Source organism: Stegodyphus dumicola, chromosome 2, assembly GCF_044657685.1.
Source record: "Stegodyphus dumicola isolate Sdum_Otavi_A_Nest chromosome 2, ASM4465768v1".
NCBI lineage: Eukaryota > Metazoa > Arthropoda > Arachnida > Araneae > Eresidae > Stegodyphus > Stegodyphus dumicola.
The window spans coordinates 26,956,360-26,970,722 of NC_140769.1; positions in this window are offsets into that span (position 1 = coordinate 26,956,360).

Below are 14,363 nucleotides of genomic sequence, written 5' to 3' on the forward strand. Positions count from 1 at the left end.
GGTTTGGGGTCACTGCACACGGAGCCCTTGGCAAGCATTTAAGTTTGACCCATCACACGGTCAAAAGTTTCCTTATCGTTTGTTCGAAAGATGCTAATTCTTTACCAACTGCTCGAAATAGTTATCTTAAAGGTTATTTTTTCAGTTTTTCATTAGCTTCATTTTTTTAACTTTTAATCTTTATTCTATATTTAGCAGATGTTATGGTTAATTTTAAAAGAAAGGTTAGATATTTAATATTTAGAATTGAATTTTTAAATTTAAATTTTAGTGTGAAATTTTGATAACGTGGAAACAAAGAAGAAATCATCCGGTGCCCAAAATCGTAAACGTAAAGCTGAGAAAGATGCTGCTCTTCAGAAGCAGGCAGACGCAATGTTTTATTTCATAAAGAAGATGAAGGCTACGTCTGATGTAAATGATGTTCACACTGAATCAGCATCAGAATCGATTACGAAAGAACATACATCATCCAGCCAAAGAACATCAGCTATATTGGATAAGTTATTGAAAGGGCTGATGGAACTCCAAAGGAAGGGAATGATGATCTAAGTATGGAATTAAATGAATCGGAAGTTAATGATTATCCAGATAATTCGAGGCAAGAGACTGGCATAAATGAAAGTTCCTTTCCTCATATTGATTTTGATGATACTTCATTTTGTCTGAAATGGGACCTATTCAAAGGAAAGGTTATCTGAAAAGTAATAATGGACGCATTACAACAGAAAAATGGAAAACGGAGAATTAATTACCCGTACATGGCTATTATACTCCATTAGTACAGATTTTGTTTTTTTGCTTCTGTTGCAAGATATTTGTATCGATTGACCGTAATAGTCTCGTAAAGGATTATGATGACTGGATAAATGTATCTAAAGCCTTGCATAAGCATGAGACTAGTAGAACACATATGAAAAAATGGAAAGAGCTTGAGAAAAGTTTAAAAAATAAAACAGCAATTGATTCCCCAAATGCAAGAGATGTATGAAAATAAAAAGAAGCATTGGTGAAATGTATTAACAAAAGACTGATTGAGATCACAAAATTTTTCTGCAGCCAGAATTTAGTCTTTCTAGGCTCCTCTGATGTGCTGTACCAAAAGGACAACGGAAACTTCTTAAATTAGTGGAATTGTTAGCAAAGTCCCAACCCGTTATGGAGTGTCACGTGGAAAGTGTATTACGACCTAAAGGTAGCAACAGCAAAGTCCATTATTTAAGCAAAGATAGTCAAAATGAAATGCTGCAGGTTATTGGCAGTAGTATATGAGAGAAAATCTTACTATCTCTCCGAAACGCCAAGTAATATTCTATAATTTTAGATTGTACTCCTAATTAGCAAAATTCAACAGATGAGCGTCGTCATACGTTTTGTTCTCTTCAGTGATGGAGTGGCAGAAGTCAAGGAGCATTTTTAGGCTTTATTAAAGTCGATGATTCTACAGGTAACGGCCTATGTGAGACAATAATGGAAATGTTGAAAATGTGGAACATTCCCTTTGATGATAAGAGAGGCCAGGGCTATATGACAAAAGTGTAAATATGAAAGGGAAGAAGAATGGCCCTCAAAACAATATCTTAAAAATAAATCCTGGTGCTTTTTATATTCCTTGTGCCCCTCATAGCTTAAATTTAATTATTAACAATGCAGCAAAGGTAAATGCAGATACAGTTATTTTTTTTCGACAATTCAAGAATTATAACATTTTTTCCTCTTCTCCTAAGCGATGGGCAGTTCGTTTGAAAAACATTTCCACTTTAACCTTAAAAAATCCCTCTCAAACACTCGATCGGAAAACAAAATTGAAGCTCTTCGACCTTTAAGATATCAACTAGGAGAAATCTATGACGCTCTTTTTGAAATATCCGAAGGTGAATGCTTTTCATAAGAAGTGCAACATGAAGCGTGAAGTCTGTGTGCCAAAATCAAGGATTATAAATTTATTTGTTCCAATTCTGTCAGCAAACAATTGGAAGTAAATGATTTGAGTGTTACACTAGCCTTAAAGGCAATAAGTAACTTAAAAACATTCATTGAAGAATATAGAAGTGTGGGATGGCATCGTTCATTATAATCAGATGACGCGACAAGCTGTGAAAATAAATCTTTTACTTTTCCGATGATGAAGTCAGACGATTCCGCCATTAAGACGATGACGCGACTGAAAGATGTTTAGATGTAAAACACAGTCGATTCTCTTCATCTGTATATATCATCTATGTAAATTCATCTTTCTACACATGTAATCATTTTGTAGTCTGTAGCAACTATTTATGTTTCATTAAATATTCGAGTTATTCATAAGTCGAATTAGTCATTTCAAGCCCCTAGACAGCCACATCGGAAGTAAGTTTACAAACATCATATTCCTAGACCGTAAGTACCGATTCTATAGATTTGGGCGCTCAGGCCGCGATGAGCCTAGGAAGAAGCATGATGAATATTACAAAAGAAGAGAAGTAAGTTTTGTTTCGATTATTTCCACATTGTTACTTCTAAGAATAGTGTTCTATGATACTGCGAATTAAGATGACTACCTTAAATTCTATTCCTAGAATTTCAAATTCTTTAAAGACTGGGCCTACTAAGTCAATTAAACTCTTACATCAAATTGTGTTTAGAACTTTGGGTGATCGAAAAAATAGAGCTAGATTGCGTAACTTTTGTGGTTTTCCATCTGATTTTAATATTGAAGAAACAAAACAAAAATTACTTAAAACTCTTACTGCAAATGATTTTATTTCTGTGTGTAATTTGTTACATCTTAATTATGATTCAAATCCTGATAAAAACTGTGATTTAATATTGAATAGTCTTTGTGATTTTAAGCTTTTAAAATCCGAAAGTGATGACGATGATGAGTTATCTGAAAACGAAAGTGTTTATGATTCTGATAAAAATGATGATATTAATTCTGTTCGGTCCGAATCACCTCCCATTAATAACTCAGTGAATGAAAACATTATAATGCCTAACAATATTTCCTTACATTTTCGTGATATTTTAGAAACTGTTTCTGAATTTAATGGCACTGATACATATCCAGTTGAATCCTTCATTGGTGATTTAGAAGAATCTTTTAAATTATTTAAGTTATCGGAATTACAGAAAATTGTGTTTGCTAAAAAATTGCTTACTGGTTCTTCTAAAGTATTTATTAGGTCTTTGAAGGGTATAATATCATGGGACAAATTAAAAGAAAATCTTTTATCTGAATTTGGTTCTAAAATAAACAGTGCACAACTTCATAATTTGTTACAGAAACGACACTTAAAACCTGGTGAATCACTTTCCGAATATTTAATTGCCATGCGTGAAATAGCCAGTCGCGGTTCTGTTGATGATTCATCAATTCTTGATTATGTAATCAATGGGATACCAGATCAGAGTAGTAACAAAATTGTTCTGTATGGGTGTAAAACTATTTTTGAATTCAAAGAGAAATTAAAAATTTATGAGAAAATTCGCGTTCCAGATACGAAAAATAAGGGTTATTCAAGTACTAACACGCAAAATAAAACACGCGCTGTACCTAGTAAGATTAAAGAGCCAAGGTGTTATAATTGTGGAAGATTAGGTCATAAGTCTAATTCGTGTAACAATAAGAGTAAAGGATTTAAGTGTTTTAAATGCGATTTGTTTGGACACAAAGCCGTAGATTGTTCGAAAACATCATCTAAAAATATCCAAGATGCCAAAACTGTTACTCCAATAACTCAGACTTGTCAGAAAGAAATGCATAAACCTGTTAATTTGGGTAATTTGCAAATTGATGCTTTAATAGATACTAGTAGTCAAGTAACGCTAATCCGAGAAGATATACATAAGAAGATAGGTTCTCCTGAACTTAAGTCGGCAGGTCTACAATTAACGGGGTTTGGTAATGAGAAAATTAAGCCTATAGGAAGGTTTGAAGGTGAATTCGAAGCTGATAGTTCGTCATTTCGATCCAATATTTGTGTTATCGCAGAAAACAAGAAATCTGAGAATGATTCTGAAGAGCAGAAAAATGCTCATTGTAATGGAAATGGTTCTGAAGAAGGATTTTGAAAAGTTGTTAATTATGGCTTTTTACTTCCAAAACCAGAAACTGATCCTGTTAGTATAGTTCCTGTTACAGTACAGAATGTGATGAAATTGGATACCTCATCCAAAATCAAAGCAAGTGGCAATGATTTCCTGATTGTGAATTCTGATGATGTCCCGAATGATGAAGATTCTGCTGTAAATGAAAATGATGCTATTAAAGATGAATTAGTGCAAAAAGGAAACTCAAGCACAATACAATTAGCTCTGAAGCCAACCAGGAGAAACGTCACTGCAGAAGGAGATTTTGAAGAGAAACATTTTCCCGAAGAAGCGTCATTTGCTAAAGATGATGAATCAAATCCGAATTCTACTAGACCAATTTCAGTAAAATACCTTGCAATAGAGAAGCAAAAGAAGCCACTGGAGACGAAGAAACTACAGAGACCGCCGAAGAAGAAGAGAAGATTGAAAAGTCAGTCAGAAAACCTGATCACAACGACACTGATACGGAAAGCAAAGACGGAACAAAAGAAAGACGGAAAGAGAACAAAAGAAGGAAGACGATTTTAAGAAGACGCATGACGGATCTTGAAGATATCTAACACGTATTCAGAAGAAGTATCCAGACGATATCTAAGAAGACGCATTCAGACGATATTAAGACGTATGTAAAGACGAATCCAGACGAATTGTTCCAGATAACATCAAAGGAAGACGTGTTTGGGAAATACATATATTCAGATAGACTGTTCAAGATGAACGGACACCGAAAGAGCATTTAAGAGGAGCTAACGCCGTTATTTCTGAGGATATTAAGATGATAAGGGACGATGGCTGAAATAAACCATTTAAGACGACTTTTCCCTCAATAGTAACTAAAAATCTTTTTTAAATTTTATTTTTTAGATCCCTAGATGAGATGGTGGTGCTACGAGAATGCGAGGCCGCATTCCATCAGGATGGACGAGCATTTGTGGGATGGCATCGTTCATTATAATCAGATGACGCGACAAGCTGTGAAAATAAATCTTTTACTTTTCCGATGATGAAGCCAGACGATTCCGCCATTAGGACGATGACGCGACTGAAAGATGTTTAGATGTAAAACACAGTCGATTCTCTTCATCTGTATATATCATCTATGTAAATTCATCTTTCTACACATGTAATCATTTTGTAGTCTGTAGCAACACTATTTATGTTTCATTAAATATTCGAGTTATTCATAAGTCGAATTAGTCATTTCAAGCCCCTAGACAGCCACATCGGAAGTAAGTTTACAAACATCATATTCCTAGACCGTAAGTACCGATTCTACAGAAGTGAGATCAATTAAAAAGTATTCTTGAGAAAGCCAAAGAACTTAGTTGATGGTGAGCCACAGTTTAAACTGTTGAAGAATTCCGACGAAGTAAGAAGAAATGTCGCTTCGATTACGAACAGGCTGACGAATCCATTCAATCTCCAGAAGAGAAGTTTAGGGCAAATGTCTTTTTTAGAATTTTGGATACTGCTTGGACATCATTAAATGAAAGATTTGATGCAATGAAAAACCACTACGATAATTTTAATTTTCTGAATAATTTATCAGAAACTGATAATGCGAAATAAAATGCAGTAAATTAGAAAAATTGTTACAGTGGGATGACAATAAAGATATTAACGTAGAAGAACTTAATGACGAAATAGTAGCTTCGGAAGACATTTTTACAGCTGGTATTTCGATATTCTGAACTTTATTGTTTCAAATAATTTGTGCTTCTCGAACTTGAAGATCATATTGTTGCGTTTTTCCTTTTCTGACACCAGTTGTTATGTTACTTTCTTCTTTCACGTTCGTACGGGGTTCGTATGGATTTGGAGTGAATAATGACGACACTACTTGATGAAGTATCGAAACACACTTTATTAGCCAGTATTGTCGGGACAGCTCTAAAACACGTTTTACATTTGTCGAAGATCTACTACAAACACGCTGACACGATCAGCTACACAGTCTTCAGGTTAGCAGGCTATCACGGTGGAGACAGCTTTACTGCATAGCACCAAAGTACAGCTCCCGACTCTGCTCGGTCGTTCTCGGAACTCCACGTACTCTCGAGACTCTCCACACTACAACACGCGATGCACTCGACGACACACAGAGCACGGCTCCCGACTGTTCGGTTCAGTCGTTCCCGGAGCTCAACACGCTCTCTTGACGATGCACTAACCGCGATACACTAAGAGACTCCTTCGGTGAATTCGACCCCCATAACACAAGACATCCTCACGATATCCCATTTAAGTCGCAATGTCCCGGGATGCAGTTAGGATATCCTGAGGATGTTGATTCTCAGATATCCTGAGGACTTCTTAAGTCAACATCCTGAGGATATCCTATTCAAGTCTCAATGTCCCGGGATATATGAAGATCTCCCCAGGATATTGATTTTCAGATATCCTGAGGACTGCGTAAATCAACATCTTAAGGATATCCTGTTCCAGTCGTAATGTCCCGGGATATATGAAGATCTCCTGAGGATGTTGTTTCTCAGATATCTTCAGTACTTACTTTTTATTGAAGCTCATATCTGAAAATATTAAAGTAAAGAAACCTTGTACCACACGCAAGTGATGTTATAAGAATCAAAATCTTACTCTATGGATTACCTATTCTACATATGAAAATTTAATTGTTATGCTTACGCACTTATTTTTGTCTTGTATATGTTGGCTGTAAGTATTAAGTAATAATGTTTTCAAATTTTTGTTGTTGTTTCACAATGCCTATTGATCAGAGTACTTTCTTACAAATTATAGGCACGTGTTTTCAGCCGTTTTGAGTTTCATATTGAAATTGTGTTTACGATTAAATTCTAATTGCTACATAATATATTTGTAAACATTATTTTAGATACTTTTCTAATATCTTTGAACACAAATATTATTTACGTTACAGGTTAGCTCAGAAAACCTTTCACGAAGACATTTATCCTATGAACAGATGGGCATGATGTACATCCATGCCTTATCTGGCATTCGAACTTGAGCCCTTCTGTACGGCAATCTGTCACTAATCACTTACTCGTCTCTGAGGCACTAATCAGAAATATCAAGTTATAAAAGTATTCTATTAAATTCATCGATAGTTCTTATCATAGAAATAACTGTACTTTGAAACTGCAAAAGAAAAAAATACTTTTTGATCTGTTACACTATTATATTAGTAATGAATGATGTTTAGTACTGTGTAGTAATTAGTAACAATATTTTTTTTTAACAAACGAAATTTTAGTTTACAGACGCAGTTAAAAACTAGTCTGTACGAGGTTTAACTTGCGTTAATTTGAATTTATAAACAGAAGAATAATTTTATTGGGCTAAAAAATTCATTGCAGTTTCATCGTTCATTTTCTGGTAAGTTCTTTAATAATGAGAATTATTAGTCTTTCAAAGCGACTGAGGTAAAATGTAACTTATTTTTTACCTCTCTGTAATAGGAAAATGAGGTTTAAGAATGGGAAGAACTAACATTAAGTTCTTACTCTCCTCAAACCTCACTTTGCTACCTCTTTAAACATATAAATATTCGATCTTTGCTAAACAAAGCGCGAAAAAAATATATCCAGCGCTCTGCAGTCTTATACGTTATGCCGGCAATGCTACATGACTCCTCATAATTTAACAATAATTACTGCTTTATTAATTTATTTGTAACATCCAGAAAATGCAGTAAACACGTTTGTTCAAGGTATATAACACAAAGTTAAATGTTGTTATGAAAACTCAAAATTAGATAACAGATTAAATAGATGTTCAAACTTTAAATTAAAATGCTTTAATTTTTAAATTAAATGCGTTCTTTAAACTCAGCAGTTTTATTACTTTATTTTATACTATAAATAACAATTGAAGTTGAAAATCTTAAATCTTTGTTTACATTATTTATCATTGTTCGAAATACTTTTTGATCTGTTACACTATTATATTAGTAATGCTTCTCAACTTTTCTTTGCTTTTGAGAAAGCGAGCTTCGCTAAGAATGTAACACCTCTAAGCACTTTTTCTGTAGCCGATGCCCCAAGAAGATTTATCTTTTGTTAACGTGGCAGATTTATGTGTCAGACTTTCCTTCTTTGTATCACCCTAAAAGGGAAACCATGGAGGTAGGAACCATCAGGGAGGCATCCCTTCACAACAAAGGACGCAGAATGCCCCCCAACGGTTTTAATTGTTCCGTAATAGTGATATCCTTGAAGAACCCTACAAAGTGGAAAGTACACGTGCTTACTTTCTGATTTCCAGAATTCAGCTATTCTGCTAAACGTTAATAGCCGTCGTTCCAAATTCTCTTTCAGTTACGAACTGACTTGCTGACGCTTGCAAGCGTTACTCTGAGAGAGTGTGAAAAGTAAGTTTCAAAATCTTTCCTTTATTCTACATAAATGATCAGAAGTAAAAATATTACCTCAGATATCTAAAAGACGGATTTACAGCAGAATAAATTAACGTATATTAGCGGATTCGTCAGAAGATGAAGTTGTAAGGATCTTAACTACTAACGTTTTTTACTAACGTTTATTTTATTTTAAATCTTTACTATCACTTCTTATTTTCTACTTCCGGCCAGAATTATAAGCGTGAAGGTTTTTATGCAAAGTTTGTCTGGCAAACGCCAAGTATTTAAGTGTGGCCTTTTTGCCAAGCGAGAGAGAGGAAGCAGTAAGTCAACGCAGGCCGCTTACCTTAGAAGTTACGCAGTTGCTGTTTGCCTTCCAGGCCAGAGGTTTTAATCCTCTTGATAAATTAAAACGTATTGTAGTGTTCACAGTCTCTGTGCTACATACGCTTCCTGTTATTATAAGGCCAATCTTCGACGTGTATTATTCTAGAGTTAAATTAGAGTTTAGTTTTATTTTTATACTTTTACGTTAGAGCCCGAGTGGCGGGTCATTGTATTCCGAAGTACGGAAGTTATTGTATATAGAGAAAAATAAAGGGTTTTTGTATACCCTTCGTCTGTATCCTGTCTACTTACTACAAATTAGTGAACATAGCTTTAGTAAGCTCTCTGTTCCTAGTCAGGTCCTTGTATGTTCCCGAAGAAGGTTAGAAGGAACATTGAACCTGATAAAGTAGCATTTAATTATGAAAAAAGCCTGTATCGAATTTTTGCGCTAGCAAATATTCTTTAAGTTCCATTTCAAACTGTGATTCGGAATATGAACTTTTATGTCTCAAGAAGAACTGACTGATGACGATTACCAAAACGATTATCCCATTTTACGGAATATTCCAAATATAGGACTAATAAATATTCCGTTAGACTTTATGCACCTTGTGTGCTCAGGAGTAGTACAAAAAATGATTACTATTAGGATAGGCGGAGGCACCTTACAAGCACGATTACCACATAAAAATGTTGAACTAATTTTTTTTTAAATGACCAGTTTTTAAAGCCTTACGTACCAGTTGAATTTGCAAGAAAACCAAGGAACCAACTCTAAAAGAATTGAAACACTGGAAAGCTACAGAATACCGTCAGTTTTTACTGTACACTAGCCCACTTATTTTTTTTTAAATTTAACAAAAAGCTATATGATCATTTTTTACTACTTCATATTTCGATTAGACTTATGCAAAATACAGAATCAGACGGCAATTGATGAATACGCACAGTCTCTATTAAAACTCTTCGTAGTAAATTTTGGGCTTTATTATGAAAAACAGTATATGTCTCATAATGTTCACGGCCTACTGCATATTTGCGAAGATGTAAAAATGTTTGGGCCGTTAGATAATTACAGTGCATTTAAATTTGAAAGCTATATATCTTCTATAAAAAAATTGATTAGAAAATCTTCCGCTCCATTACAGCAAACAGCAAGACGAACTCATGAACTGTTTAATCATATTGTAGCCATGAATAATGATTCAATCAACGTAACCGACTTAAGTTCAGAATTTCAAAATCTACACACATCTGGTCCACTACTTAAAGGTTATTAAATGCTTAATTTTATTATTGAATTTTGAATACAAATTAACTGAAGTCAGAACTGAATTTGTAGAATAATTTAATTATGAATATATCGAAGAATTCAGTTTTGGGCTATTGAATGGTTAAAAATGATTGAAAGATTTTTAATATCTTAAAGCAAAATTTTCTCTTATAATATTTTGTATTAATAATTCATTTCAAGTCTCTTGCTCAGTTTTAGATATATTTACAAATTATTAAATAAATTGAAATTCAAATTAGAAAAATAAATTGTATAAATATTCTTAACATTTCTTATTTCTCCATAGTAACCACAGATGGAGGACCTGAGACTGCCTGTGGAAAATAAGCAAGTTTCAGGTTATCAAAACACCTTCACACACTTTCACTGGAATATAAAGAAGATTTCTGGGGATATACTGGGGTATAACATTAAGCAGTTGAGAGTATGTATTTAAGAGGTTAAAGGGATATTGTAATTAGTATTTCAAATCCTGATAACATCCCATACGCCGTCGGTGGGACTTAGATAGGATGTCCTAAGGATATACTGGGATGTGACATTAAGCACTCGGGAGGATGAGTTTAGGAGGAAACTGGGATATTACGGGATGTTCTGAGGATGTAGTAAGTAGGACTTTAAATCCCAATAACATCCCATACGCTGCCGATGGGACATAGATAGGATGTTTTTAGGATATAATGGGATGTGTTTAGGATGTTAGTGGGATATCCCGGGATGGCCTGAGGATGTAGTAAGTAGGAGTTCATATCCTAATAACATCCCGCATGCTGTCGATGGGACTTAGTTAGGATGTCCTGAGGATATCCTGGGATGTGACTTTAAGCACTCAGGAGGAGGTGTTTAGGAGGTTCGCGGGATATTCCGGGATGTCCTGAGGATGTGCGCATATCCCGCGAGCAACATCCTCGGGATATCCCAAGGATGTTTTTGTGCTATGTGGGGACGACCCACTCGGCACTCGCTGCCCGGCTGTCAACTCGATCTACTCCGCAGGGATTGACTCGCTAGACGAGACACGAACTCGATACTAACTCTCCGCGTACCAGCAGGGTTTATGTAGCTTTTGACTGGTGTTCGAGAACATTCTGGGCTAAACCGGTAAGAAGTCGTTCCAGAAGGTTCTCCATCCGTCCATGGTATATCGCCAATTTTGTCGCCAAATGAGCGATTTCTCGCCAAATGTGAGACCCTGCATTCCTTGTTATTTTATGGCAACCATAAAGCTGCTTTGCTGGGAAGCTATCTCATTTCGTAACAATATTAACAAACAGCTACATTTCGTAACAATATTGAGGATACTACTTATAGCATTCCTGTTAGTGTTGCTAGTACCGAAAGATCATTCTCCAAATTAAAATTGATCAAGACATATTTACGGTCAAGTATATAGCAGGAAGGACTCCGATTTTCTTTGATTGCCATTGGAAGTGAAATCTGTCAAGAGATAGATGGAAAAGAAATTGTAGAAAAATTTGTAAATATGAAATGCAGAAAAATAATTTATCTTCAATAAATTGTTAAAATAAATTTTCAACAAATTCTTTCTTCAAAACTTTCTTCTCCTATACAAAAATTTAAAAAAGAAAGGGGCTGACTTCAGCTATTTTGCAGGCGCTGCATCAATATTAACGCTTCAGAAAATTATTCAACGCTGCTCATTGGGAACTGAAACCAATGGTTGAATATTGGACAGGATACAGGTACGCTAGTTGGTCATTTTAATTTTAATCGATATTAAAGAATCGGCGCTTACTAATAGAATATATTGAGTTTTATTTAATTATTATCGAACTACACCTCGAAAGTCTGCAAACACATTACTTGAAAAATAGTACAGTCTGTCAAATTTCACTCCATCCTTCAAAAATATCGCTTCACTGTATTTTTTAATAATGAGTTAAATTGTGACAAAACGTTTTTCAAGTCGAGACCTTTGTTGGAGAGACGGAAAAAAAATATAAACGCGAGAAAATAAGTAAAATGGATTTTTAATTTAAAAAATCTGAATTTATAGCATGATGGGAAAGAGGAAACATAGCTAATCCAGTTCTTCTACAAGCCACTCGACTCGATTTTTACCTGTTTGTGTAACGAGTCAACTGATCATTCTCAATGCAACGCTTGTTTTAGAAAGAAGTGGCATTAATGTTATTTAGATTGAAATTCTAGGAAAAAATTAACACAAGGTCTTAATCCAAAAATGTTTATAACCTAGTTAGTTTATTGATAATACTCCACTGTTAATTAGGGTAGTTTTTTACTTAATCAAATTGGTGGCATTAAATAAAAAATAAAATCAAAGATCTTAAATATACAGTGTCTCACAAAAGTGATGGGACACTTGTGCTTTACAAAAGGAAACTGTAATAAAATTAATTAAAAAACATGTAAACATTTTTTGCGGATGTGTTTCATACTTAAATTTAGTAAAAATTATTACATAACATACATTTTCTCAAAATATTAAAATATTAATTTAATAAAAATACAATTGTTTAGAACGGAGCAAAAAATGGCTCACATAAGTGATGGGACACCATTAGATACTACTACATACTACAATAGAAATATTTTTTTGGGTTTTTATTTTTACTCAAAAGCAATTGGCAATAATTTATAAAATCGTCTGCAGTATTTCTCTCCAGTTTGTTTTGGAAATTTTGTGTTTTTTAGCTCTGTGCAGCCATGAATGCTAAACGAAAAGAAACTTTGCCCGAAATTCGAAAATTAGTTATTAATTTGCATATTGAACGTGGAAAATCTGTTAGAGAAACTGCTGAAACAGTTGAGTCATTCAACAGTTTTCAATATCATTAAACGATATAAAAATAATCATATGATTCAGGATAAAAGAAGACCTGGCCGACCATCAAAGCTATCCAATGGAAGAAAGCGAATTATCGTTCGAAATATTAAAACAAAATCCAAAAATGAGTGCTCCTAAAGTTGCGTCTGATTTACAAGCATTATATGGAGTAATTGTTAATCCTGAGACTATTAGAAGAGTAATTCGATCTGCTGGATATCACGGTAGAGCAGCCAGCAAAACATTCTTCGTAAGTGAAAAGAATAGAAAACTCAGACTGGCTTTCGCAAAATCCAACATAAAAAAGAATTCTGATTACTAGAATGAAGTTATATTTGCTGATGAGAGTAAATTTAATATATTTGGTTCTGACGGTAGAATCTTGGTGTGGAGAAAACCCAGGGAAGAATTTCGCAAACAGAACTTGGTGCCAACAGTAAAACATGGTGGAGGAGGAGTTAAGGTATGGGGGTGTATGTCATCCGCTGGAGTTGGTAATTTTGTTTTTATTGACAGTATAATGGATCAGTACAAGTATATTGACATTTTAAATCAAAATTTGAAATCTTCAGCACAAAAATTGAACCTTCATAAAGATTTTAAATTCTACCAGGACAATGACCCCAAGCACACTGCTTTGAACATTAGACTCTGGCTGCTGTATAACTGTCCTGAAATAATAAAAACACCACTACAATCTCCAGACTTAAATCACATACAGAATATTTGGCAAGAATTGGAATCAAGAATTCGCAAACATACCATTTCTTCAAAACAATTAAAATCGGTGCTTCAAGAAGAATGGGGTAAAATCACTCCAGAAATCCCAAAAAGATTAGTCGAATCCATCCCAAGAAGATTAAATCACATTTTAAAAGTAAAAGGAAATCCAACAAAATATTAAAACCTTTTAAAAAGTAAAATTTTTGGATAAATATTTGATGGAAAAGTAAGTGTCCCATCACTTATGTGAGCCATTTTTTGCTCCGTTCTAAACAATTGTATTTTTATTAAATTAATATTTTAATGTTTTGAGAAAATATATGCTATGTAATAATTGTTACTAAATTTAAGTATGAAACACACTCCCAAAAAATTTTACATGTTTTTTAAATTTATTTTACTACAGTTTCCTTTTGTAAAGCACAAGTGTCCCATCACTTTTGTGAGACACTGTAGAAAAATCAGACGACAAATTTAAAGATTTTATGACATTATAGGCTAATAAGACTGTTCTAAGATATTAAACTGCACGTTAAATATTGGGAAAAACGGAGAAAATTGAGCTGAAACATGGGGATAATGAAGAGATAAAAGGGAACGGAATATCAGAAACGTTTACTAACGATGATATTAAGATAAACGTTATGGATGTCAGGAAATCAAAGTGGCGATAACAAAACAAATCTGCAATGTTTTACGTTAAATTGGTTCTTTATTATTCATTATAACTTACTGTTACGAATTTTGTACATAAAATAGATGATTTTAGTGCAGCTATATATGAAATTTGAAGA